Here is a 22,701-nt window from a genome sequence, read left to right on the forward strand (position 1 = left end):
CTAAATCAGGAGTATATTCTCATTTCAGATTGGAGCTCTTGATTTACTTACTCGTTGGCTTCCCAGAAGAATCTCATCCAATAAGGAATATTCAGTGGTTGGCACATCACAATGCAACACAAATGCTCACATATGCATATTACAAAACATAGAAACGTAAGCCGCCGATGAACACTCCCCCCACAAATAACCATCTTGGTCCGAGCCATGAGCTGTTCAACAACTCCCTCATCACTCTCCAACAAATAACCTAAAAAGGTCCGGGCCATGAGATATAGAGGCCTTTTACAACCAAACGCCTCCCAGACCGCAACCTGCATCGTTTGGAGGTACTGAGTAACCACTGCTCAAACTTCTTAATACTCCCACCGTAAATAACCATCCAAGTGAGGGCCATGAGTAACAACAACAATACTCCCCCCGCAAATAACCACAAGGTCCGGGTCATGGGTATAAAAAACACTTTTCAAACATTCAATACTCCCCCCGTAAATAACCACAAGGGTCTGGGCCATGAGTATGAGCAAGCATTCTCAAACATCATTTCTCACTACTCCACCCACGAGTAAATCACCAAGCACTGAAACCAATATTAAAACCAAAGTCAAACAATTCAAATCGGCACCAAGACAGGTTTAAAACAGATACCATATATTTCAAACAAATTCCAAACAGGATCACCAAACAATTTCTCAAACAAAGAGCGGGGGGAGTATAAACAACACTTTTCAAACATTCAATACTCCCCCCGTAAATAACCACAAGGGTCTGGGCCATGAGTATGGGCAAGCATTCTCAAACATCATTTCTCACTACTCCACCCACGAGTAAATCACCAAGCACTGAAACCAATATTAAAACCAAAGTCAAACAATTCAAATCGGCACCAAGTTTAAAACAGATACCATATATTTCAAACAAATTCCAAACAGGATCACTAAACAATTTCTCAAACAAAGTTAAAACTTAAAAAGCTGTCTCGACATCAGTCCAGCTCAAAAAGATGACTAGTTTTCCTCCTTGAAACCTGCACCAAAATTAGGGTTAAAATTTCTTCCATAAGGTTGTAGCCGGCCACAATATGGTCCATAAGCTCTTGGACAAACACTGTTCTTGCGACAGTGATGATAGTCTCAAGACATAGCAATCACACCGGACCTCCAAGGTTATTAGCTTGGTAAGAGACACCTATTGAAAGATGTCCCAAGTTTGCAAGTTGTAATCTATCAGGGTTTCCATGGCAAGCATTTTAGGATACCCCACTCTGCCAGAAGCTGCACTTTGAGGAAAGATGTCTGAAGGCATGTAACTTTGGGCAAAAATTTCTTGCCACGTCCTTGGGGTAGCTATAGACATCCACCACTCCATGGCACTGCCTCTGAGAACAAATGTTTCATATGCGAGCAGCCTGGTCACTTTGCTACAGATTGTCCACAAAGAAGAAGACCAGCTGATTCGGATGACAAAGAGGACAGGAAAGGCAAGAACCCACAACAGGTCTAGTGCCAGATAAGGTGGGTGATAGGCAAGTTCAGATGCTAGTGAGTTATGCAGAGAGTGGGGTAAAGTTAGAGAACAGACAACACTTATCTTCTTTGATCCAGGTGCTAAAGCAAACTTTATCTCACCATAATTGGCCATCAAGCTGGGCATCAAAGCTAAAGAGATGGGGTACACAGCCGAGGCAAGGTTGGCATGTCTTGGCCATTCCGAGTGTGTTACAAGTTTCCGAAAACTTCAGTCGGAGGTGACTTTCTAAAAATCTGGAAGGGCCCATAGTATCTCATACTTAGCTTTGTGAAAAGCCTCTCCTTACCCTTCTTCTTTTCAAGGCGTGCCTTCTCAAATTGAAGCAACACCCAATCACCTTGCTTCAACTACAAGTCATGGTGATGCTTGTTTGTTGCTCTCTTATGCCATTCTTGAGACTTGGACAGCCTCCTTAACCTTGGCACAAGCAATCTCCACATCTTGTACAAAATGCTTTGCTTGAAAACTCTTGTCCTTGGAGCAAAAAATAGGTGGAACCTTTTTGCCACCCTCGACAAGCCAATACAAGTAGAATTGATTCGCCTTTTGAGTTTTACATCAATGACTGCTTCCCAGCCCTTACTATTCTTTAACTAAATCCTCTTTGCCCCATAGTCGACCACAACGCTATTCTGGTTGTGCGAAGGCGTCCCTAAAAGAACATCACGTCCTTACAAAGGCATGATGTTGAAGTCATCATGCCCTACGTGACCCTGACAATGTGGCCAAAATTATCGCGACTTCATGTCCTAGTGCCACTAACACTGCATCCATTTGTGGCCTCATATCTTCACGCTTCTTGATCCTGTACTTTGCCCCACACTTTGAAAGCTGGATCCTCGTGATCCTCGAGCATCGCCATAAAATTTGGTACAAGTCCTGTCATTGTCTTCCCCTTCTTAGCTCTTTTCTCTGCCGCTTTAGATGATTCCGTTTTGTCTTCAAATTTCTCCTCTTTCTTAGGAAATTTAACTAAGATATGCCCTATTTCTCCACACCCAAAGCGACTTGCTGATATGGCAAACTATACGGACAGTTCCGCGTTTTGCACTGACAGCTTGTTGACGTGGTGCTCCATACGGACAGCCCATGGGGCGCACGCTTTTGGAGACCATATGCTTTTAGACTATATGCTTTTCATGCATTGCTTTTGGATGGGCCTAGGGCCCTTAAATATGAAGGGTAATCTCTCTCTCTCTCTCTCTCTCTCTCTCTCTCTCTCTCTCTCTCTCTCTCTCTCTCTCTCTCTCTATAGTGGGGCATGTACGCACCCTAGAGGGTATATCCACACCGGTTTACTCCACTATTGGGGTGAAGCAGGGCTGCCCGCTCTCTCCTACTCTATTTGGTATGTATGTGGATGAGGTTTCTGACTACATTGAGAGAGATGGTGATAGAGGTGCACAGCTGGCAGGGACATGGATTTTACTATTGTTATATGCTGATGATATTGTGTTGATCTCCGACTCTCAGGAGGGGATGCAACGCCACTTGGATGCTTTGCATAGATTTGCCCAAGAAAGTGGTTTGTCCGTCAACCTTGGTAAAACCAAGGTCATGGTATTTAACACCACCCCACAATGGATCAGGAGGTCAGCGCCCGCATTCACTTACGGCCAGGAGACGGTGGAGTATACAGATGCTTACACTTACCTTGGAGTGGTTTTCAGTGGGCCAGCATTTTCATTGAGGAGAGCAGCACAGACTAGATTGACCAGAGCCCATGCAGCATTGGGTAGATTAAAAAGGATGTGTTTACAGGCTCAGTTTCAGGAGCCTCGGACGAAGCTCTGGCTCTTTGACACTTTGGTGGCTTCTGCATTGCTTTATGGAGCTGAGATTTGGGGACCTTCACTGGATCATCACGGGAGGACAGGCCGCAGTGATGGATGGGGGGACATGGAGAAGCCTCTGATCTCTATGATCTCGCAGCTCATTAGAGCCAAGGCTTCAGTACCACGTGCTATTGTACGAGCAGAGCTAGCTGGCCCCCCACTAGTGGTTGAGGCGCTCACCAAATCTGTCTCCTTCATACACCGCATGTGGGAACTTCCCAGAGACAGATATGCCCGCCTTGCACTTGAGTCCTCTCGACAGTTAGCCATGCAGGGAGATACAGCATGCTGGTATGGGGAGATGACATCATGGTTTCAGGCGCATGGGTTCAGCATAGACAGATTGCCTCCATTCCAGTACTCACTAGATGCGCCCTCTCTAACTCGTACACAGTCCGAGATCACCAGGCTCATCCGCCAAGACTTGACTCAGCTAGACACCAAGAGGACATGGATACAGCCAGCACAGGAGCTGGGCACGAAGATGGCTTTCTACAGAAAGCATCTCCTCTAGCTTACGGAGGATGGGTTTGTGACGAGGCCCAGATCCATGGACACCCACTTGTCTCATGGGGTACCATGTGCTATTGGCCAGATATGCACATCTTCACACCAGCTGCGGATCGAGACTGGGAGGTACAGTGGAGTACCAGCAGAGGCCAGGACATGCCCCTTGTGTGACATTGAGCCTGAGACAGAGTTGCACTACACATGCCACTGCCCCGTCCACTACGAGATACGAGGCCGCTTCCATTGCTTGTTCAAGGAGGGCTTTGGACCATTCTCTAGAGTCATGCGGTACGAGATCAGAGATGCCTGGGCTTGTTTTTGCTCGAGCTGCGCAGACACAAAGAGAGCCTGATGAGAGGAGAGGCTAGCCAATCTCAGAGACAGATCACAAACTTCTTTAGAGCTGCCACTGGACACCCGGAGGAGTTACTACCACAGCGGAGCGAGTCGCCTCACGCCAGAGGCACACTGATCGACCGAGCGACTGAGTTGGGGAGATCCAGATGCCCACGACTACGGAGGACTACACAACATCGACGGAGGCTACATCAGAGGATTCGGATCACTTTGGCTCGACATACACGACGCCCGGTCAGACTACTGACCATGGAGGAGATTGATGAGATCCGCCAACGACCGATGCTTGATCTCTTGTGATCTAGCTATCCCAGCTAGCTGTTTAGCTGCTTAGTTCACACTTAGCAGTTTAGGATTCCATAGTACTTTATTTTGTCATTATGTCATTTTGTCATCTTGTTACTCTGACTTCGTATCAGATCCACCACATTGTAACTTTCTGGTCTCATAGGTCACTTTGGCCTTTTGAAGACGTTAATATAACATTTCATTTCTCTCTCTCTCTCTCTCTCTCTCTCTCTCTCTCTCTCTCTCTCTCTCTCTCTCTCTCTCTCTCTCTCTCTCTCTCTCTCTCTCTCTCACAAGCGAGAGCAGAGCAGAGCCACTGACCTTGTAAAATGTTGAAGCAATATAAAGAAATACCCAAAGGGGCGCCAAGGTTTGGATCTAGTGTTCTCTTGGGGTTAAATTCCGCCACTCCGCCTCTCGTGTGTCGTGAATCTCTTTCAGTTCAGTTGTTATTGAAGTGCTTAAATGTTTGTTCAGTCTGTTCTTTTTGGCACATGGTGCCTTCCCATTACAGTGGTATTAGAGCTCCAGTCGTGCGCTTTTTTGAAAGCATATCGGTCCTACCAAGAACAGACAGAGCACAATGGCGTTCATGGATTCAACAGAGTGCCTACAATTTCTTCTCGACGAGCTTTGTAACATACTTTCACGGCACCCTAGGCAGAATCTCTTGATGCAGCAAAGTTTCCAACAGTTTATGAACTACATTTGAACTCCTCTATTGCCCCAAGTGGTACCCCCTCCTCCGGCACCAGAAAGTGCAAGAGCCTCTGACCGACAACCTTCTCAATCGTCTGTTCTGATTGGGGGAGTTTTTAAAAACATGCAACCATCTGACCCTGATCAAGTGCAACCCCCTTTGCCACCGCAGTTGCCACCACCACCGCCTCTTGGGCACAATGGTTGGAGCCTATATGGTTCGAGCTTTGCAACATACTTTCGCGGCACCCTAGGCAGAATCTCTTGATGCAGCAAAGTTTCCAACAGTTTATGAACTACATTTTAACTCCTCTAATGCCCCAAGTGGTACCCCCTCCTCCAGCACCAGAAAGTGCAAGAGCCTCTGACCGACAACCTTCTCAATCGTCTGTTCTGATTGGGGGAGTTTTAAAAAACATGCAACCATCTGACCCTGATCAAGTGCAACCCCCTTTGCCACCGCAGTTGCCACCACCACCACCTCTTGGGCACAATGGTTGGAGCCTATATGGATATCTTGTAACAAACTTGGACACCCCATGTCAAGATTCTACCGCGACACAGCAAAGATTCACTTCAGCCCGGCGTAGTACCGTGCATCCAGATGCCCTGAGAAGTGAGGCCCTTGGACTTATTTATTCTTACAAGGGATGCCCAAAAGCAGAGCCCCAAAAGCTCAAACTCAATAGCTCTAAAATTAAAAGCAATTGATCTTCAAAACTGCCAAAAGCAATTTTCTCCAAAAGCTCGCAGCGCAAAACGCGGAGTGTCCGTACTGTAGACTTGGACACTCCAAGTCAAGATTCTATCGTGACACGACAGGAATTCACTTCAAAACAGTTCACAGTTCACAATTGATTCGACATGGCCCGGCAGAGTTTCGTGCCTAGAATATTGGCCCCAAAAACTGGCACCCCTTTCGGTATTTCTTTTTGTTTTAATCTGCAACTCAAAGTACAAGGGAGCAAGAGGCTCTCACTCTCAGACTTTGTGTCCAGATGCTCTTAGAAGTGGGAGGCTTGCCCACACTTATAAAGAGATTACAATGCCAAAAGCAAAGTGTGCTCTCTCTCCCCTTGCGTAGAATCCAGCCACGTAACTGCTTTTCCGTACGTTGTTGCCACGTGGCTGTCTGTCCATAAAACGCGCCGCTTTTTCCGAACGGCTGTAAGGCAGTGCCACATCAACATTCAGTCCGCGTTTCCTGAGAGCTGTCCCTGCAAGAGAGTGTGTGTGTATGCCATTATGCCACGTCATTGAGTTGTGACATACCCCCCTCTTGAAAGCATTGTAATAGCCCTCGATTACGCCTGCAAAACAGCCAGTCCACGTTTCCCGAGAGCTGTCCCTGCAAGAGAGTGTGCTCTCTCTCTCTCTCTCTCCTTGCGTAGAATCCAGCCCACGTAACTGCTTTTCCGTACGCTGCTGCCACGTGGCTGTCTGCCCACAAAACGCGCCGCTTTTTCCAAACGGCTGTACGGCAGTGCCACGTCAACATTCAGTCCGCGTTTCTCGAGAGTTGTCCCTGCAAGAGAGAGTGTGTGTGTGTATGTCATTATGCCACGTCACTGAGTTGTGACATTGCCTCTTGAAAGTATTGTAATCGCCCTGGGATTACGCCTGCAAAACAGACAAAGGCCATAAACCGTCTTAGCAGACACTGACTGTTAGTACCGACGCACTAGGAACACACATCTAGCACATGTACCAAATTGACAGTCAAATCACACGACATCACAAGACATCACTTGACATCACAGGACAAATCACATTCAAAATTCATTCGGATCTCAGACCATGATTTATCGGCAATGCAATTAGCAATCACATCTAGATCCACTCAGGACCTCATAGATGCACGATTGACTGCAACCATGTCTATCAAGATCATTCAGACCAAAATGCTGCAGTCATTTCGTCTATCAATTCCTGCACTTAAACAAGTCAAGAACAAATCAATATCATATTATTGGGAATTCCAGTTCATAAAGTCATTCAACAGAATATTGTCCGCTCACAGTATCCCTGAAACTCAAAGAGACATCAATGACTTTAATATCAAGAATCGAGGCAATCTGTTGACACAGGAGCGGAGCAACTCTCCTCTTGTGCATACCCGCTACAAAAGATTCCACCCAAGCTGATTTTGGGGTTCCATTTGGAATAGACTATGCTAAACCAAAAGCTTCAAGGTAAAGATTCACAATCTGAGGAGTCTCTGCTAGGTCCTCCTCCTCCATCCACTTCGCATCCAATGCAGGATAGTTCTTGAATTTAACCAAGAACCGCCTTATCACTTTACCCTTAATCTTTCTGTCTTTATGTGCCAATATCTATTTCCGGAACAAGGATCTCCTCGTTTTCTTCCACTCCGGGTTGCTCATCAGGCTCCCCATCTTCGAGCACATCGCATTTAAAAGGCTCAAGAGACTCACAACTTCAGTTGAAAGGAGACATCATTTATCTTTTCGGAGATCTGGAAAGGTTCATAGTAACGCATACTAAGCTTTGGAAAAGTCTCTCCTTTCCCTTTTTCTTTCTCAGGCATGCCTTCTCAAAACGTAAGAGCACCCAATCGTTCTCCTTCAATTTCAAATCGCAACGATGGCGATCTGCTGCCTTTTTCTATCTTTCTTGAGATTTCTGCAAAGCCTCGAGGACCTTGGCAAAAGCCGTGTCCAAGTCACGCGTGTACTCATCAGCTTCAAAAATCTATCTTTTGTGCTCAGGAAGGTGAACGATGGCGATCTGCTGCCTTTTTCTATCTTTCTTGAGATTTCTGCAAAGCCTCGAGGACCTTGGCAAAAGCCGTGTCCAAGTCACGCGTGTACTCATCAGCTTCAAAAATCTATCTTTTGTGCTCAGGAAGGTGGAACCTTCGTAGCACCTTCAATAATCTCAAATGGCGCCTTCCCCGTCGAAGAGTGTATCGCGTTATTGTAGGCAAATTCCACCAAAGGTAAATACTTTTCCCATTGAGTCTTCTGATCTGAGATGTAAGACTTCAATAAATCTAGTATCAATGAATTGGCAATCTCAGATTGCCCGTCAATCTGCGGGTGGAAAGATGACGAGAACTGCAACCGCGTGCCAATGTTCTCCCAAATAGCCTTCCAAAACAAACTCGTGAATCTGGGGTCCCTGTCGGAGACAATCGTCTAAGGCATGCCATGTAATCTGAAAATCTGGGCCACAAACAATCTCGCTAAGTGATCCGGCCTAACTGTTTTCTTCACTGGAATGAAATGAGCTTGCTTGCTAAATCTGTCAATAACAGTCCAAATACCATCGTGACCACTCTATGTTCTCGGGAGATCAAAAATGAAATCCATTGCAATACTTTCCCAGGGGCGGGTGGGTATTGGCAAAGGCTATAACAATCCCTATGCTTTATGCCTGTCAAACTTGACCTTCTGGCATATCGAGCAACTGCGCACAAACTCATCCACATCCTTCTTGAGTCTCAACCAAAAGAAGTATCTCTCTACACCTTTCAAGGTGGTAGCAATGCCGCTGTGACCCGTAAAAGGTGGACAGTGGCATTCTGTCATAACCTTTTCCCTCAACAGCTGTGTTACGCACAAAACGGTTTAAAATTTTCCTCATCAAGTAGCCATCCCGAATAGAATATCCCGCTACTATCTCCCCATTCCGTATCCGAGTGAAAATATCTGCAACATCTATATCTGTGGCATACAGATCGACCATATCCTCGAAGCTCCTATGATGAATTGCGGAAATAGCCAGAACAAACGGCTTCCGGGACAAAGCATCTGCCACCAAGTTCTTTTGTCCCTTCACATGGACAATCTGGAAGTGAAACTGTGACAAGATATTTGCCCACCACATCTGCTTTTCCGATAGCTGCTTCTGTGACAAGAAGTAGCGTAAACTCTGGTGGTTTGTGAAGAGAGTAAAATCCGCTCCTAGTAGGTAATGTTGCCATTGAGTAAGAGCATGGATAACCGCCAAAAGCTCTCTCTCATAAATCTGTGTTGTCAATTCCGGCCTTGAGGACAGTCGACTCTCGTAGGCGCTTGCATTAAGACCGCACCCAGACTACGACCACAAGCATCACAATATACTTTGAATGACTTCAGCAAATCCGGCAAAGTCAAAACTGGTCCTGTAGTCAAATTTTTCTTTCTATGTCTGAAAGGCAGCCACCTCTGTGGGTCCCCACAAGAAAGGGACTCCTTTCTCCGTCAACAAATGGAAAGGGAAAGCAACCTCTGCAAACTTTCTAATAAACCGCCTATAGTACGAACACGATCCCAAGAAGCTTCTAACTTCATGGACATTCTCAAATCGGGGCAATCACAGATAGTCTCTATCTTGGCCGGGTCCATCTGCACTCCTACTGCTGAGACAATGTGTCCCAAAAAGTGTATCTTTGGTAGGAAAAATTCAGCTTTCTTTGCATTAATCACCAACTTGTGATCTCGTAATGCCTGAAAGACCCGTAGCAGATGTTCTCTATGTTCTGCGTCATCCTTGGAGAAAACAATGATGTCGTCAAAGAAAGTGCCAACAAATAGTTTGTACTCTCGAAAAATCCTATCCATCATCTGGTTAAATGTCGCAGAAGCATTGGTTAGCCCAAAAGGCATCACCAAAAACTCAAATAACCCAAAAGTCGTTCGAAAAGCTATCTTGTAGACATCTCCCGGCGCGATTCGGATCTGATGATATCCGCTCTTCAAGTCGATCCTGCTAAAGCACGAGGATCCCTGTAGTCGGTCAAGAATATCATCGATCCTGGAATCGGAAATTTATTCTTGATGGTGATTTTGTTGAGAACTCTATAATCGATGCACACCCTCCAAGATCTCTTTCTTCAAAACCAACAACACTGGAGAGCAGTACGGTGAAGTACTAGGCTAGACAAGGCCCTTTTCCAAGAGGTCTTTCACTTGGTTCATAATTTCTTTGTTCTGGGCTCGGCTCACACGGTAAGGTGGCCGGTTCGGTGGTGTACTTCCAAGGATCAGATCAATGGTATGATCCTCAGAACGAGCGGGTGGTAACTCGCCTGGCAAGCCCTCTGAAAAGCAATCGGCATGAGAGTGGAGAAAATCTTGGCGTTCTTTATCAAGTTCAAACATATTTGTCCTATTCTCATCATTCAACTCTCTCAAAAAGATCGAGTAAACAAACAGACTGGATTTCATTAATTTTAAAACAGCCGAAGCCGATACAATAGAGACAGACTCGTTCTTAAGTTTTACATCAAGCACAATGGTTCGGCCCTTCTCTGTAGTTAAAGTCGCTTTTCTCGCCCGATAGTCGACCACAGCGTTGTTCTTATGGTACCAGGGAATTCCCAAGAGGACATTACAATCTTCCAAGGGCATTATGTAGAAGTCCTCATGTCCCAAATACCCCTGACAATGCAATTGAAGTTTGCCAATGACACGTGTAATGGCTACATCCTTGCCAAGTGCCGCTAGAACCGCTAGAACTGCCTCTGCTAGTGGTCCCATCTAATCAAGTGTGATCTCGAGCCACGCCGCCAATTCAGGTGACATGAAGTTTCCCTTGGCTCCTCCATCAAAGAAGATCAGGGCTTCTTGGTCTTTCACTTTGCCCCATGCTCGGCAAAGTTCTGTACTCTCGTCCATCGTGCTTAGGTCAATACCCATGCAATCTGGAACCAATCCTGTTTTCATCTTGCATTTTCGTCCACGTTCCTCAGCTGCTTTCAAACTCTCAGGCCTTTCTTCGTCTTTGTCGTTCTGTTCTTTCGATGCCTTTTTAGGGCACTTCGCAGAGATATGTCCGGTTTCCCCGCATCCAAAGCACTTCCCCTCTTTAATGTAGAGAGCTCTCTCCCGAAGAGTGAGCTTGGGTCGTGCATCCTTTTCTTGCTTTTCTGGGTTGCTCTTCCTCTTTCTACTTTCATTGTTCGAAGTCTGTTTGGTCCTTTCCGTCATGATTTCATCTGTGGGGTAGGTCAAACTACCTGAGTGAATGGCAAAACCCCGTTTCGCATGACTCATCAGTTCTTGAATGGAATCTGACTTTTGCTCTAAGCAAAGATCTCGGATCTCTGTAGGAAGTCCCAAGTTAAACCGCTCAATCTATTCTTTGAACGAGATCTTCTTAAATGAAGAGGCTGGTAGAAAAGAGCTCCAAAATCTCTTGCAATATACATCCAATGTATCCTTCTTGGTCATCCAAAGATGGTTCCAAGCAGTTCGTATGTCGCATTCGTACTCTCGAATCAGCCAAGAAGAAATAAAAAGCCTTTTAAATTTCAGCCATTTAACTGGCACTGTCTTGTTCAAAAGAAGCGTGGACCACCAAGTTCGAGCATTTCCCTTGAAGTAAGAGGTAGCCCTCCGAATCTTGGAGTGCTCTGAGTAATGCCCTCCAGAGACAACTATGTCAACAGCTATATGAAAGCCAAAGCCTTCGAAGCATCTCTATAACCAAAAAACGTGTCAAATTTAATTGATTGTCCACCTTCCTTAAACTCTCGGACTTTCTTGCTTTTATCGTCCAGAAAGTCATACTGGTTGGCTTTATAAAAAATTCTTCTTCTTTGCATAAAAGTTGTTGTCGTCAGAGTCCGAACTATCCGAAGACGAGTCCTCTCTAGAACTGTCAACAACTGGGCGAGATTTAGACTTTTTTGCCTTTTTCTTGCCCTTTCCGAAGCTTTGCTTTTTGCTTCGCTTTATCCATTTTCTATCTTCTTCGCTCAAGTCAGAGGAGCTAGAAGAACTGTCAGAAGAAGAAGAAGAAGAAGAAGAAGAAGAAGAACTGGGTACTCCTTCAAATCGAGCACGCTTCTTCTACTTTCTTGCCGATGCAAATGTAGACTGACGACCCAAACAACCCGGGAGGTCAATTTCTTTCTTCTGCTTTTTGTCGTGCTTTTCTACTTTGTTCTGCGTATCAAAAAGCTGAGAAATCCGTGCATCAACCACCTCTTCTAATTTGCTTTGTAAACATCCTTGGAGTAGGAGGTTTCTTGAGTGCCAGTTTGAGGACTGGTTCTGTGGTTTGCCGCCACTGTGAATGCACCTCGTCGAAGGAGGTCAGGCCCATAAATTTTGCAAATTTCGGGTCCTTCGCAAAATTTAGCATCATCTTTGTTGCATCGTCAATCAATCGTCGACGCTCCATCTCTTCGAGCTACGCCTGAGTAGGCCGAGGCGGGCCGTACTCCTCGCATGAATCTTCGTCGTGATCTCTTCCCGCATCTCCGGATGCAGAGGAAGTCGACTGATCTCTGTCTGAAGCCATAAGTGCCGTGTAAAAAGGATCTGATTTTCCGGTAGGAGAGAAATCGGCCGTGCTCCGATACCGCTGTAACAAACTTGGACACTCCAAGTCAAGATTCTACTGCGACACGACAGGAATTCACTTCAAAACAGTTCACAATTCACAATTGATTCGATACGGCCCGGTGGAGTTCCGTGCCTAGAGATAATGGCCCCAAAGACTGGCGCCCCTTTCGGTATTTCTTTTTGTACTAATCTGTAGCTCGAAGTACAAGGGAGTGGGAAGCTCTCACTCTCAAACTCTGCGTCCAGATGCTCTGAAAACTCAAAAGCCTTTTAAAATAAAGCAAAAGGCTCTCTCTTTCTCTCTCCTTGTGTAGAATCCAGCCCACGTAATTGCTTTTCCGTATGCTTCTCCCATGTGGCTGTCTGCCCGCAAAACGCGCCGCTTTTTCCGGACGGCCGTAGGGCAGTGCCACGTCAGCATTCAATCCGCGTGTCCCGGGAGCTGCCCTTGCAAGAGAGTGTGTGTGTGTGTGTGTATGCCATTATGCCACGTCACTGAGTTGTGACAGTTGTCCGTACGGCTTGCCACGTTAGCATGTCAGTGCATTTCCCAGAGATCCGTACACTCTTACGTCAGCTTGTTGACGCAATTCCCGAAATTTATGTACAGTCAACCGCATGTGTGTGTGTGTGTTCGGGGGCTTGCCACGTCACCACTTTGTGACATACCCTCCTCTTGAAAGAATTGTAATCGCCCTCGATTACGCCTGCAAAACAAACACAGGCCATAAACTGTCTTAGTAGACACTGACTGTTAGTACCAACACAGACCATGACCATCGGCAACGTATTTAGTAATTGCATCTAGATCCATTCCGGACCTCACGGATGCCCGATTAATTAATCCTTATTGCAATCAAGTCTATAGAGATTTATGAGACCGAAATGCTGCAGACATTCCGTCTTTCAGTTCCTACACTCAAACAAGTCAAGTACAAATCAATCATTTTCATTTTTGGGAATTCATGTCATAAAGTCATACAGCAAAATACTACTCAGCCCATTCGTATCCCTGAAACCCAAAGGGGACATCAATGACTCTATTCAAAATCGGGGTAATCCGTTGACAAAGGAGCGGAGTGACTCCCCTCTTGTGCAAACCCGCTGCACTAGATTCTATCAAAGTAGACTATGCTAAACCGAATGCTTCAAGGTTAAGTTCCAAAATTTGAGGAGTATCTGCTAGGCCCTCCTCCTCCATCCACTTCACATCCAATGCAAGATAGTTCTTGAATTTAACCAAGAACCACCTAACCACTTTACCTTTTATCTTTCTGTCCTTGTGTGCCAAAATTTGTTCTGGAACAAGTATCTCCTCGCTTTCCTCCACTTCGGGTTGCTCATCAGGCTCCCCATCCTCAGGCACATCGCCTTTAAAAGGCTTCAATAGACTCACATGAAATGCATTGTGAATCTTCCAAGTATCAGGCAGCTTGAGTCTAAAGGAGACCTCATTTATCTTTTCTTTTACCTGGAAAGGGCCATAATACCTCATGCTAAGCTTTGGAAAAAGCCGCTCCTTTCCCTTTTTGTTTCTAGGCGTGCCTTCTTAAAACGTAAGAGCACCCAATCGTCTTCCTTTAATTTCAAATCTCGTTGACGTCGATCTGCTGCCTTCTTGTGTCATTCCTGAGATTTCACTAAAGCCTCCCAAACCTTGGCAAATGCAATGTCCAAATCCCTCGTCGTGTACTGTGTACTGGTCAACTTCAAAAAAAAATTAGTGCTTAGGAAGGGTGGAACCTTTGGAGCACCTTCAACGATCTCAAATGGTGCTTTCCCCGTCGAAGAGTGGATCGTGTTATTGTAGGCAAATTCCACCAAGGGCAAGTAAATTTCCCATTGAGTCTTCTGATAAAAAATGTAAGACTTCAATAAAACCAATATAAATAAATTTTGCAATCTCAAATTCCCAATCTGTCTGCGGCGAGTGAAATGATGACGAGAATTGCAACCGTGTGCCAATGTTCTCCCAAATAGCCCTCCAAAACAAACTCGTGAATCGGGGATCTCTATCAGAGACTATCTTAGGCATGCCATGTAGTCTGAAAATCTGTGCAATGAAAAGTCTCGCAAAATGATCCGGCTTGACTGTTTTCTTCACTAGAATGAAGTGAGCTTGCTTGCTAAATCCGTCGATGACAGTCCAAATGCCATCATGCCCACTCTGAGTCTTCGGGAGATCAAAAATGGAATCCATAGCAATACTTTCCCAAGGGCGGAGGCTGTAACAATCCTTGTGCCTTATGCCTGTCAAACTTGACCTTCTGGCATACTAAACAACTGAGTACAAAGTCATCCACATCTTTCTTGAGTCTCGGCCAAAAGAAGTAACGCTCCACACCTTTCAAGGTGGTGTCAATGCCGTGGTGACCCGTAAAATGTGGACAATGGCACTCAGTCACAACCTTTTCCCTCAACAGCTGTGTGACGCACAACATCGTTTTCTTCATCAAGTAGCCATCCCAAATGAAACATCCCGCTACTACCTCCCCATTCTGTATTCGAGTGAATACATCAAATAAATCCGGATCTGTGGCGTACTGATCAACCATGTCCTCGAAGCTTCTGTGATGAGTCGCGAAAATAGCCAAGACTAACGGCTTCCGAGACAAAGCATCTGCCACCAAGTTTTTCTATCCCTGAACATGGACAATCTGGAAGTGAAACTGTGACAAGATGTTAGCCCACCGCATCTGCTTTTCCGAAAGCTGCTTCTGTGACAAGAAGTAGCGTAAACTCTGATGATCAGTGAAGACCATAAAATCGGCTCCGAGTAGGTAATGTCGCCACTAAGTAAGAGGCATGGATCAACGCCAAAAGCTCTCTCTCATAAATCTGTGTTGTCAATTCTAGCCTTGAAAACAATCGGCTTTCATAGGCAATCACATGACCTTCTTGCATTAAGACCGCTCCCAGACTACGACCACACGCATCACAATATACTTCAAATGACTTTTGCAAATCCGGAAAAGTCAATATTGGTCTAGTAGTCAATTTCTCTTTCAGTGTCTGAAAGGCAGTCACGGCTATCAATCCCCACAAGAAAGGGACTCCTTTTTGTGTCAATACGTACAAAGGGGAAGCTACCTCTACAAACTTTTGAATGAACCGCCGGCAGTACGAACACAAGCCCAAGAAGCTTCTAGCTTCATGAACATTCTTTAAATCGGGCAATCACTATATCTCAATCTTGGAAGGGTCCATCTATTCTCCTGTTGCTGAGACGATGTGTCCCAAAGAGTGTATCTCTGGCAAGAAAAGTTCACTCTTTTTGGCATTGATAACTAACTGGTGATCATGCAATGCTTGAAAGACCTGTTGCAGATGGTCTCTATGTTCTGCTTCATCCTTGGAGAAGACTATAATGTCATCAAAGAAAGTGCTGACAAATGATCCGTACTCTCGGAAAATCCTATCCATCATTCGGTTGAAAGTCACTGGAGCATTGGTAAGGCCAAAAGGCATCACCATAAATTCATATAAACCGAAGCTTGTCCGAAAGGCCCGTCTTTCTTTAATACCAACAATACCGGAGAGCAGTAGGGTGAAGTACTCGGCTGGATAAGACCCTTTTCCAAAAGGTCTTTCACTTGGTTCATGATCTCTTCATTCTGGGCTCGGCTAACACGGTAAGGTGGCTAGTTCGGTGGTGTGCTTCCAGGAATCAAATCAATAGTGAGATCCTCGGGACGAGATGGGGGCAACTCGCCTGGCAGGCCCTTAGAGAAACAATCAGCATGTGTGTGGAGAAAATCTTGGCGTTCTTTGTAAAGCTCAGACATGTTCGTTCTGTGTTCATCATTTAACTCTTTCAAGTAGATCGAGTAAACAAAGAGACTGGATTTCATTAATTTGGAAATGGCCGAAGCCGATACAATAGGGACGGACTCGCCCTTCAGCTTTACATCAAGTACAATTTTTCGGCCCTTTTCACTCGTCAACATTGCTTTCTTTGTCCGATAATCGACCACGGTATTGTTCTTATGGTACCAAGGGACTCCTAGGAGAATGTCACAGCCTTCCAAAGGCATGATGTAGAAGTCCTCGTGCCCTAAATACCCTTGATAAAGTAACCGAAGTTTGCCAATGACAGGTGTAATGGCTATGTCCCGTCCGAGTGTCGTTGGAACTACCTCTGTTGGTGGTCCCATCCTGTCAGGGTAAATCTTAAGCTATGCCGCCAATTCAAGTGAAATGAAGTTGGCCTTCGCTCCTCCATCAAAGAAAATTAGAGCTTCTTGATCTCACTTTGCCCCAAGCTCGCCAAAGTTTTGTACTTTCATCAATCAGGCTTAGGTCAGTACCCATGCAATCCGGTACCTCCTGCTTTCATCTTGCCTTTTCTGCCATGTTCCTCTGTTGCTCTAGAACTCTCTGGCCTGTCTTCAGTCGGTTCTTGTCTTTGCGGAGATGTGTCCTTGTTCCCCGCAACCAAAACACTTCCCCTCTCTGATATACTTTGCCCTTTCTCGAAGAGTCAAGCGGGTTCGTGTATCCTTATCCTTCTTTTCTTGGGAACTCTTTTTCTTTCTATTTCATTGTTGGAGGTCTGTCGGGTTCTCTAAGCCAGAATCTCATCGGTGAGGTAAGTCAAATTTCCCAAATGTATCGAGAACCCCGTTTCGCATGACCCATTAATTCTTGAATAGAATTTGACTTTTGTTCAAGGCAGTAGTCTCGGATCTCTGTAGGGAGTCCGCAGCAAAACCGATCAATCTGTTTCTTAAAAGAGACCTTAAATGAAGAGGTTGGCAGAAAAGAGTCCCAAAACCTCTCGCAATAAGCGTGCAAAGAATCTCCCTTGGTCATCCGAAGATGGTTCCAAGCGGTTCGTATATCCTATTCATACTCTTGGGTCAGCCAAGACGAAATAAAGAGCCTTTTGAATTTCAACCACTTGACTGGAGCTTCTTTCTTCACAAAAGAGTGGACCACCATATTCAAGCATTGCCTTTTAGAAAAGATGCAGCCCTCCTAATCTTGGAGTGTTCTGAGTAATGCCCTCCAGAGAAGGCTATATCAAATTGCTGGATGAAGGCCAAAGCCCTCGGAGCATCTCGGAATCCAGAAAAGGATTCAAATTTTATCAACTGTCCACCTTTAAATTCTTTTGCTTTCTTGCTTTTGTCTTCGAGGAAGTCATATTGGTTGGCTCTATAAAAGTGCTGCTTCTTTGCATAAAACATATGCTCATCGGAGTCCGAACTGTTAGAGGATAACTCCTCTATAGAGCTATCGAAAACTGGGTGGAATCTCGGTTTCTTTCCCTTTTTCTTGCCCTTTTCGAAGCTTTGCTTTTTGCTTCGCTTTTTGCCCTTTCTGTCCTCCTTGCTCGAGTCCGAAGAGCTAGAAGGACTGTCAAAAGAAGAGGAAGAAGAAGAACGCGATAGTCCTTCAAATCGTACACGCTTCTTCTGCTTTCTTGCAGATGCAAAAGAGGATTGACGGCCCAAATAACTAGGGTAGTCAGTCCCCTTCTTGCGCTTTTTCACTTGCTTTTTGGATTGATTGTTCGCGTCCAAAAGCCGACTGATCTGAGTCTGAACCACCTCTTGAAGTTCTTGTTCTGTAAACATCCTTGGAGAAGGAGGTTTCTTGATTGCCGGTTTGATAGGTAGTTCAGTGGCTTTCTGCCACTGAGTGCGCACTTCAGCGATGGATTGCTGAGACAAAATTTTGCATACTGAGGATCTTTCGCAAATTTAATCATCTGCTTTGTGCACTCGTCAACTTGCTGTTGACATTCCATCTCTTGAAGTTCGTACTAAGTAGGCCGAGGTGGCCCGTACTCTTCCTCTGTTAATTCGGTTGAATCTTCTTTGTGATCTCCTCCCGCATCAGCAGATGCAGAAGAAGTTGACTGATTCCTTTTAGAATCCATAAGTGTCGCGAAATAAGGGATCAGATTTCCCAGTAGAGGAGAAATCGGCCGTGCTCTGATACCACTGTAACAAACTTGGACACCCCAAGTCAAGATTCTACGACGACACAGCAGAGATTCACTTCAAAACAGTTCACAAAAGACAACATGGCCGGCGTAGTTCCATGCCAAGAGGTATTGGCCCCAAAGCTTGGCGTGCCTTTTGGTATTTATTTTTTTATGTTAATCTGTGAGCAAAGTACAAAGAGCCCATGGGTGCTCACTCTCAGTCTCTGCGTCCAGAAGCCCTGAGAAGTGAGGCCCTTGGACTTATCTATTCTTACAAGGGATGCCGAAAAGCAGAGCCCCAAAAGCTGAAACTCAAAAAGCTCTAAACTTAAAAGCAACTGATCTTCAAGACTGCCAAAAGCAGTTATCTCCAAAAGCTGGCAGCACAAAACGCGTATTGTTGTCCGTACGGCCTGCCATGTACTTTGCCATGTCAGCATGTCAGTGCATTTCCCAAAGATCCGTACACTGCCACGTCAGCCTTTCAACACAAATCCCAGAATTTCCGTACAATCAGCCGTGTGTGTGTGTGTGTCCACGGACCTACCACGTTACCAGTTTGAGCCTAACCAACCAAAGGATTTCAAGGATGGCAGCACAACAGTCAAATTTTTCACCTTTTCTGATCGGAAGAAAGCCTTGCAATTCCTTTAACAATTGGACAACATTTATGCTTTGGGGAGCTATACAAAAGAATCAAAGATTTCTCGACCTACGGGATTTCTCAAGGATAATGTTATGCAATGGTGGAGTTCAATCACGACCCAACTGCATGCTCCAAGGACTTGGCAAGCTTTCAAGACAATTTTTGCACGAAGTTATATGACCTCTGTTTGAAGTCCACATTTTGTCAGAATGGAGCAACTTGAAAATGCTTGCCACAGAGACCATGGAAATTACAACCAAAGATTTCTTCGTGTCTACCTTCCGATGTCTTTCACATTCCCTTGGAGGACCAATGCGAACTATACCATTGGACTGCCATCACCTTTACAGGAATATTATTTGTCTAAACAAGTATGGACAATGCAAGAGCTTATGGACCATGCCGCGGTCGGCTACAAACTTACAAAAGGCAAGCTAGAGTTTATTACAGAAGCAACTCCGACAAACAATTAAAACTCCCGACAACAACGAACAAATCCCCGAGAATCTCGTGAAACATAACCTCAAAGGCAATCTCGTGAAAGTCAACCTCAAAAGCCTCGTTTGACACGACGTCAATGAGAAACCCTGTTACAAGAAGGCCAATGCTTTGAACGTTTTCAAACAAAGCGTACTTTCAATTCATGTTCTCAAAGAGCCTCAACGTCCTCGGAGCAACCTCCATCTCCAACAGCGGATAGACCCGCAAGACCACTTCGAGCTAAGAGAGCTAGACCACCATTGGACTTGTACCTAATATTTATGGCATTAATCTTGAAAGTTCAAATGAATTGTGCAGAGCTTATGGCAAAATCAATGCCTTGAAAGCCTTGATCTTCCTTGACCCAGGAGCTACTGAGAATTTCATAATTTTGATTGATTGCACACGGTGGAGAATTTGAAGCCGCGTAGCCACGGGGCAAACTCAGAAGGTGGTATCGCTCATCGGTGCTCTTCCAATGACTATAACAAGGATACCAGGGAAAAGCTCATTTCCACATCATGAAGTTGGGCAATTGAGACGCTCTCTAGGGCATGCCCTCGCGAGACAAGAATGACCCCACACTCCATATCTAGAATTATATGACTACCTTGATGCAGGAGAAGCCAATCGTCCTCAAAGTTCTGCTGAGCGAACAAAAATCCACATGAAGTTTCTAATTGCTTTGTATTTAGATATTTTTGAACTTTGTTTGAGAAAGTACTATTTGAAATATGTTTGAAACGGATTGTATCTGTTTTAAATATGTCTTTGTACCGATTTGACAATTTTTTTACTCTAGTTTGATTACTGGTTTCAATAATCTGTGAATTACTCTTTGGTGGAGTACTGAAGAATTATTGTTTGAAAAAGTTTGCACCTTGAAACAAAGCAGACTGGGCGTCTAGGGAGCGTTTTGTTGTATGTTAGAAAACCTTTGAACGATGCAAACCGAGATTCTAGGAGAACGTTTAGTTGTATGCTTGAAACCTCCAAGCGATGCAGTCTTCCCTCTGCCAAACCTAACCCTAGCCGACTTGCAGATCCCGATCCAAGGGCCTAAACCATAGAGGTTGTAGAAGTTCTCACCACCTTACAGATCATTGCCGAGGGGGGGCCAACTTATAGGACCCATCCCCCCATCCCATGGAGCCTAAATAATGAAGACCCACACACACACACAAGACTGCCTAGCATAAAAACCAATTACGTGGCTCTATACAAACGATTTCCGCAAACGTGGCAGACATTACGAACAGTTCCGCGTTTCGCGTTGATAGTTTGCTTACGTGGCGCTCTAAATGGACAGCCCATGGGGCGCACGCTTTCGGAGATCAAATGCTTTTAGATTGTATACTTTTCATGCTCTGCTTTTGGATTGGCCTAGGGCCTTTGGGCTCTCTCTCTCTCTGGCATTCTCGTGGGAGCGGGAGTGGAAGCCGTTGACCTTGTAAAGTGTTGAAGCAATATAAAGAAGTACCGAAAGGGGCACAGAGGTTTGGGGTCAGTGCTCTCTTGGGGTAGAATTCCGCCACTCTACGTCTCGTGTGTCGTGCATCTCTTTCAGTTCACTTGTTATTGACGTGTTTACAAGTTTGTTCCATCTATTCTTTTCCATTGGCATGTGATGCCTTCACGTTACACGTTCCACCTACTCCTTCAAGGACAAAAGCCACTTGTAGCAACTTGTCCCAATATCTCTGATTGTAGGTGGAAAGGGTATCTTTCTCTTTCATCCTCACACAGTTCCATGCCATCAAAACATCGGCTTCAAAGGGGGGATTTAACCAAAGTAATGAAACTACTTTTTGAACGTAACCCAGATTTCGGACATTTTCCATGCGTAAAAGTGTAGACCACGATGTCTATGCATTCCCTTTGAGGTGAGATACCACCTCTTGAACCTTAAAGGTTTTTGGTAAAATTCCCTCCAAAGAAAGTGGTGTCGAACTCTTGAATAAATATATTCTGAGCGGAAAAACTATCGAACTTCACGCTTTGGCCACCGTGTTTAAATTCCTTCTTTCCCTTTCTACGCTCAAAGTTATCGTACTTTGGCTCTAAAGTCACATGATTCCTCTTTTTGCCAAAAGTCGTTCCAAGGGTGTCAGAGTCAACTTTGCAAGGGTGATGACTTGCAGTTGCCATGAGAGATCTGCAAGCTGCAGATACGTGATAAGAATTTCCTCCAATTGGTCATCCAACTCCTCATCAATCGATCCATTGTTACTTGAATCTTCATTGCCGTTACATTGGTCTTGCTACAAATCTGTAAGCGGGATAGATTACCGTTACTAATCAGATTCTCTATCAGAATCCATGGCGTGTGTTGTCAAAGTCTGACCAGATCCTTCTGTAGAAGAAGAATTGATCCATTGTTACTGGAATCTCCATTGCCGTTAGATTGGTCTTGCTACAAATCAGTAAGCGGGACAGATTACCGTTACTGATCGGATTCTCTATCAGAATCCATGGCGGGTGTTGTCAAAGTCTGACCAAATCCATGGCGTGTGTTGTCAAGGTCTGACCAGATCCTCTGTAGAAGAAGAATTGATTGAAGCTTTGGTACCACTATGACGGGCTTGCCACTAAAAAGGCAATTATCTCACAGCAGCACACAAACAGAACTGAAAACTTTCACACTTGAACTTGAAAACACCAAAGTAATCGCAACACGAAGTGGTGGAGTCCACTTCTAGATGCACTAGCCCCAAAGTCTTGTGCCCCATACCACACTTCTTTTTGTATTAGTCAATCACACAGTACAAGAGTTGGGGTGTCAATCCACGATCTGTGCTTCCAAGCTGATTTGCCAAGAGTGGCCATCCTTATTGAGGCCCTTGGCCTAAAAGCAACAATTATAAAAAGCTAGCATTGTTTAAAGCAACTAAAACTAGTGCCCAAAAATCCTTGCTGAAAAGCTGCCGCATAACTGTCACATCAGCAGCCCTAAAAAGCTGCTGAAAATGCAGAAATGCCACGTCAGCTCTGTACGGATGGCCACATCATCATCTACGAACTTCTTTCTCCCTCTTGCAGGTAGTTGCCACGTCAACACTTTGTGAGACCAGGGGGGCTATGTCAGCATCTCGTTCACCAAAGCAGCAGCATGGAGACAAATAAAACCTT

At 45.1% G+C, this 22,701-nt stretch overlaps 1 protein-coding gene across 2 annotated transcripts in view; it reads right to left on the minus strand.

The window, feature by feature from the left end:
* Positions 1–22,701, minus strand: part of COQ3 (coenzyme Q 3) — a 65,807-nt gene that overhangs the window by 41,915 nt on the left and 1,191 nt on the right. The gene's annotated exons all lie outside the window — the stretch shown is intronic.

Source organism: Adiantum capillus-veneris, chromosome 3 (assembly GCF_014529385.1).
Source record: "Adiantum capillus-veneris isolate H3 chromosome 3, ASM1452938v2, whole genome shotgun sequence".
NCBI classification, from domain to species: Eukaryota; Viridiplantae; Streptophyta; class Polypodiopsida; order Polypodiales; family Pteridaceae; genus Adiantum; species Adiantum capillus-veneris.